We start from the raw sequence: 6,293 nt of genomic DNA on the forward strand, positions 1-6,293 counted from the left end.
ATTGCCATGTGCCTTCCCATGAGATGCTAAGCTAGCTAGAACCCAGAGTTTGGCCCTAGAGAGTCTAAGTGAGCTCCACAGATGCTTAGAGAGGAAGCCACCGGAATCAAAAGCACAAAGCAGTGATCCAAGAGTAAGGACTTCAGACACCAGCCACATACCTTTCCAGCAGATAAAGAAACTTTGGATGCCATTCAACCTTCCTTTGGAGTCAAGGTATCTTTCTCTGGATGCCTTAGTGTAGACGTTTTAAGGCTTTAGAACTGTAAACTTGTAACTTAATAAATCCCCTTTGCAAAAGCCGTTCTGTTTCTGGTGTATGGCATTCTGGCAGCTTTAGCAAACTAAAACGGGACAATTAACAGGCTTTATCACAGAGTGCAGAGAATTTAACCTTGCCCCAAGAGAGGGCTGGGTCAGCTCCTGGGAGGTAATTGCTAAGCCCTTGGAGTGTCCTGCCTGATAAAAGTGTCTTTGTTTACTAGGGACCTCAGAGTTGGTGGTCTAATAATGTGACTTAGGGTGGGGACTTTGAGCCACAGGGCAGCAGCTCTCCCTCTGGAGGCACTGAAGATACAGGTCAGCCACGTGGGTGGGCCACTGCACGACTGAGCCCCAATAAAAACTCAGGTATCAAAACTAAGGTGAGGGGAGTGGCCTTGTTCTCTGCCTTTTCCTTCTTATTGTACTGACACCGCCGGCTCTCCTCAGCCTCCGGCCCACCGTCTCCGCGAGACCAAATGCCATGCCTTCAATTAAGTTGCAGAGTTCTGATGGAGAGATATTTGAAGTTGATGTGGAAATTGCCAAACAGTCTGTGACTATAAAGACCATGTTAGAAGATTTGGGAATGGATGATGAAGGAGATGATGACCCAGTTCCTCTACCAAATGTGAATGCAGCAATATTAAAAAAGGTCATTCAGTGGTGCACTCACCACAAAGATGACCCCCTCCTCCTGAAGATGATGAGAACAAAGAAAAGCGAACAGATGATATTCCTGTTTGGGACCAAGAATTCCTGAAAGTTGACCAGGGAACACTTTTTGAACTTATTCTGGCTGCAAACTACTTAGACATCAAGGGTTTACTTGATGTTACATGCAAGACTGCTGCCAATATGATCAAGGGGAAAACCCCTGAGGAGATTCGCAAGACCTTCGATATCAAAAACGACTTTACTGAAGAGGAGGAAGCCCAGGTACGCAAAGAGAACCAGTGGTGTGAAGAGAAGTGAAGTGTTGTGCCTGACACTGTAACACTGTAAGGATTGTTCCAAATACCAGTTGCACTGCTCTGTTTATAATTGTTAATATTAGACAAACAGTAGACAAATGCAGCCGCAAATCAATTGTATTAGCAGAATATTGTCCTCACTGCATGTGTAGTTTGAGTACAGATTTCAAACCTATGGCTGAATTTCTTCTAGTATGATCACAGTTTTTTTTTCTTTGCTTTGAATAAAACTGAACTGTGGGTTCTCTCTATATAGACCAGTGGCATTTTGGGCTTTCCCTCTTTATGTATAGCAATTACTGCCTAGTTTACTGTTCGGTTAACTTCAGTTTAGTGACCTTTTAAAAGTTGGTGTTGTAAATAAAAACAACTTGGGAAAAGTTTTCTAAAATAGAAAAAAAAAAAAAAAAAAAACTAAGGTGAGATCTCCTGGTTAGCAGAACTCAGTATGTACTGTCATATACCATTCCCAGGAAAGTTCTGGGTATGGAATTTCCTGGACTCTCACCTGAGTCTCTTCCCTAGGCTGATTTTTTTTCCAGAATAAAGGAAGCTAGAAGGAATAAATATGTTTTTTATCATCACAGTCGACTTTTTTTTCTTTTTTATGAAAAATAACATATATAGAAAAAAAGCAATAAATTTCAAAGCACAGCACCACAATCAGTTGTAGAACAGATTTCAGAGTTGGTATGGGTGACAATTCCACAATTTTAGGTTTCTAGTTCGAGCTGCTCTAAGATGCTGGAGACTAAAAGAAGTATCAATATAATGATTCAGCAATCATATTCATTTGTTAAAACCTAGCTTCTCTATATAATTCCACCATCACTTTTGATCTTTTTATCCCTCTTTTTAGGGGTATTTGGCCTATGGCCATTCTAATGTTTATATGTTGGAAGGGGCTGTCAATAATATGGGGTGGGGAGATGGAACTATCTGATGTTCTGGAAAGGCTGGGCTAGGTTTTAGGACTTATCTGGTCCAGGGACCCATTTGGAGGTCGTAGGTTTCTGGAAAGTTACCCTAGTGCATGGAACCCTTGTGGAATCTTATATATTGCCCTAAGTGTTCTTTAGGATTGGCTGGAATTGTTTGGGTTGGGGGGTGGCAAGTTATGATTGGTAGCAAGGTCTAACCGAAGCTTGCCTTAGAGTGACCTCCAGAGTAGCCTCTCGACTCTGAACTCTCTCAGCGACGAATACTTTATTAGTTACACTTTTCCCCCCTTTTCGTTGTTGATCCCTCGGTGCCAGGGCAGGACTCATCTGGGGAAGTCATCTCCCACATCCTTGGCTGATTTTAACCTTCATCCCCCCCTTGTAACAAATTGCAACCATGTAACAGCTCTCAGTGAGTTCTGTCCATTGTTCTAGTGGATTCTTGAAACTGAGGGTGGTCTTGAGGTCCCCCTACCTGGCAATTGGTGTCAGAGGAGCGTGTGGTCTCGAGGCCTTGAGGTTTCCTAACTTCACCCACAGGCAGATACTATTGTTAATCATTTTAACATGAAAAAACGTAGCGGTTAGTGAAGTTGACCGAGGTCAAAGAGGGATTGGGTGATGGGCTAGGATTTGTGAAATATTTTGTGCCCCTTTTCCTCGCGTCTCTTACATGGACACCAGACACCTTAGGAAGAGAAGAGTTATTAACCCCTCTGCGTGACTCAAGAGATAAATGATAAACAGCGCATTTTTAATTTTTGCTCTTCAATAATCAAACCACTGCTCCTTCTTTTTTAGTTAAATACAGGTTTTTTGAGCGCAGCTATCCTAGTAACCTGGAAGAGTGTGAGAAATAACAAAAAGTTGGGGTTCCCTCCATCCGCGAGGGGAGCGGGGAGATGGGGTGCACCCTGCTGCGCTGCAGGAGGGCTGTAAGAGCCAACAGGCTGCTCCCTCCCTCCCAGGCTCACAGGGGCTATGCTGCACCACCCCCACCCTCCGCCGCCCACCTAGAGTGTGGACGCTGCAACCAGAGCTTAGCCGCGTCCCCACCAGGGACAGGGGACAGAGAACTGGGGTCCCACGCCCCCATCTGCCCTGAGCTCCCTCATCCCAAACAAGGGGAAGCTGCAGTGCAGGAGGGAAGTGGGGAAATGGAGGAGGGGGCTCATCACTGAAGGAAGGGTGGAAATCAATTGGGGAGGGGGTCAGGGAGAAGCTTGGGAATCGGGGAACACTGAGGGGCTTTGGGGAGTGTTAATGGGTTGAATCATACCCCCCCCCCTTAAAATAAAAAATATGTTCAAGTCCTAACCGTGCCCCGTGCCGTGAGTGTAACCTTACTTGGTTACTTGGTCACGTCTTTGGCGATGTGATTCCTTAACCTAAGGCCACACTGGAGTAGGAGCCTGGTCCAGTGTGACTGGTGTCCTTGGAGAAGGGGAAACTCGACACAGGCAGATGTAGAGAGGAGTCAAGCAGGCAACAACAGAGATGAGGAGGAAGGCCACATGGAGGGGGACGCAGGGACTGGAGCCATGCACCGCCCTGACAAGGGACGCCACAGGGTGCCAGCAAAATCCCAAAAGCGGGGAGAGCAAGGACCGGCTCTCCACGAGGCTTCAGAGCGAGCCGGCCCTGCTGACACCTGGGTTTCAGACTTCTGGCCTCCAGAGCTGCGAGACAACAATTTCTGTTGTGCTAAGCCCCCCAGTTTGTGGGCCTTTGTTATGGCAGCCTCCGAAACAGGACGGGAGAAAGGCAGGGGCTTCCTTTCCCGACACTCCGGGGAGTCGAGCAGGCAGAAGCCCAAGAGGGCGGGTGCCGCCTCTCATGCCCCCCACCCACCCACCAGACCCCACCTGGTCCACTCGGTGACCGCCCCGATCAGCACCTGCCCTGTGCTGTACTGAGGTTGCAGCTGGGACGGGGACGGACGAGAAACAAGGGCACCCAGAAAAGTATGAATGATTTACCCAGGGTGGGGGAAAGCACAGCAAAGGGAAAGAATAGGACGAAGGGTGGTGAGTACACAGGGGTGGGTGGGAGGGAACTGGCTGGAACAGGGGGTGCAGGAAGACCTCAGCAGCTGACATTTGAGCCATCCCAGCAGGGCGAGGACCAGGGCACGGGAGGAGGGGGTTGGAGGGGGGCGAGGAAAGCCACCCAGGCAAAGAAATCGCGTATGATATAAAAGCAATTCCTACCTGACCTAGAGCGGGCTTCGGCCCTGCCCCCTGCTCAGGCACGGCTCCCCAGAGCTCCCTGGAAGCTCGTCGAGCTTTGGCTGCTGCGACTTTAAACACTGCCCGCCTCAGGTGCATCTTGTTTTGAGAACACAGCACATCCCAAGATGGATCCCGCCCCCACCCCTTGCACACGAGCCCGTGTGCCCCTCGGCCGTACATAAGCTGTAGGATACCTGCCACAGATCCATAACCCGGGCATGCACACAAGAAAAGCACTTTAATGCTTCGAATCCGTCCGTCCCTCCTCTGCCTAGAGCGGTGGTTTTTAAATAACTTTATCTCGTGAGCCTTCTCTCTTGGAGCCAGGGACTTCGATGGCCTGGGGGTCCCCGCCCCCCTTCATCTCCGTCCTGGAGAATGGCTGAGTCTTTCAACCGGCCTCCCCCATCCCCTGCATCCCTGCCCTCCTTCTGCACAGCAGCCAGAGGAGACTTTTCAAATAGCACATTGGATGCCCACAAAGCTTTTTTTTTTCATGTCTGTATCTTTTAAGTAAGTGTATAAACGTTTTACAAATTTTATTGCAATGGAATTCACATAATGTAAAATTCACCATTTTAAAGGAACAGGCCAGTGGGTTTTAGCACATTCATGTTGTCCAGCTCGCTGCAGCCACCCGATTTCGGATCCCTCCATCACCCCTGAAAGAAACCCCACACGTCAGCAGTCACTCCCCGCCGCTCGTCCCTGCAGCCCCTGGCAACCACCAATCTGCTTTCTCTGCGAATTTGCCTCTTCTGGACATTTCATATAAATGGGATCATACAATATCTGCCCTTTTGTGTCTAGCTTCTTTCATTTAATGTCACGTTTTTGAGGTTCGTCCATGTAGCAGCACTTCATTCCTTTCATGGCTGAGTAATATCCCACTGCATGGCCTCACGTTTTTTCAACCCATTCATCTTTTGATAGACACTTGGTTTATTTCCACTTTGGGGCTATTACAAATAATGTTGCTATGAACATCCACGTATAAATGTGGTGCGGACGTGTTTCTACATACCTGGGCCAAGAGCTTTCCATCATTCTTAAAATAAGGCCTGGGCCTTTGTCCCGACCTCCCAGTGCTGCATGATGTGACCCCTGCTAAGGCCCACGGCCCCTGAACCCCGGAGCCTTTGCAAGGATTATTCTTGTTAGCCAGAATACCCCATGCAGGCAGAAGTTCTATCTGTCTGCCCACCACTATGCCCCCAGAACCACGGACAGTACCTGCCCATAGTGAAAGGTCCATAAACATTTGATCCCCAGGGTCTTGGTTTAAGTCAGAGAGGACACGCCTAACCTAGGTCTGTACACAGGTGGGCCTTGGGGAGCCTGTGAAACCTCCTAAAACGTATCTACATGGATCTTTCTAGGGTAAGGGCCTGTGGCCTGCATCAGATTCCTGAAGGTGCTGTGCCAACCCCTTTCCCCCAAAATCATAAACCATCACTGGTCTGGGTCAATAAATGGGTTTCAAGCTTCAGTATGCATCAGAATCACCTGGGGACCATGTTAAAACCCTTGCTGTTCAGCAGCTCCCACCCCCACTCCCCCAGCAAGGTCTGGAGCGGGGACCTTGGGGTGGGCCCTGGGGTCTTTAAACAGCCCCCCACCGGGTGAGGTCAATGCAGAGGGTCCCCAAGTCTCCTCAGTTCACATAAAGATCATGACGTGGGGCATGCCGAAGGGTCTTTCCAAGGCTGGAATTCCAACGGAGTCTTCCAGAAAACAAGTACCTCCCAGGAGACGTGTGTGTAGCCAACAGGGGCACTCGACAAGGACAGGAGCTGCAGCTGAGACAGATGCCCTATGGTCTGGGAGCCTCTAGATGGCAGTGCCCCACCAAAGATGGACCCAGCTCAGGGACCTGGGTACTGCCG

At 49.0% G+C, this 6,293-nt stretch overlaps 1 pseudogene; it reads left to right on the top strand.

Annotated features, from left to right (window-relative positions):
- The first annotated feature begins 668 nt into the window (after positions 1-668).
- On the top strand, positions 669-1,422 carry LOC143667529 (S-phase kinase-associated protein 1 pseudogene; annotated as a pseudogene).
- Positions 1,423-6,293: the final 4,871 nt, after the last annotated feature.

This window comes from Tamandua tetradactyla, chromosome 23 (assembly GCF_023851605.1).
Source record: "Tamandua tetradactyla isolate mTamTet1 chromosome 23, mTamTet1.pri, whole genome shotgun sequence".
NCBI classification, from domain to species: Eukaryota; Metazoa; Chordata; class Mammalia; order Pilosa; family Myrmecophagidae; genus Tamandua; species Tamandua tetradactyla.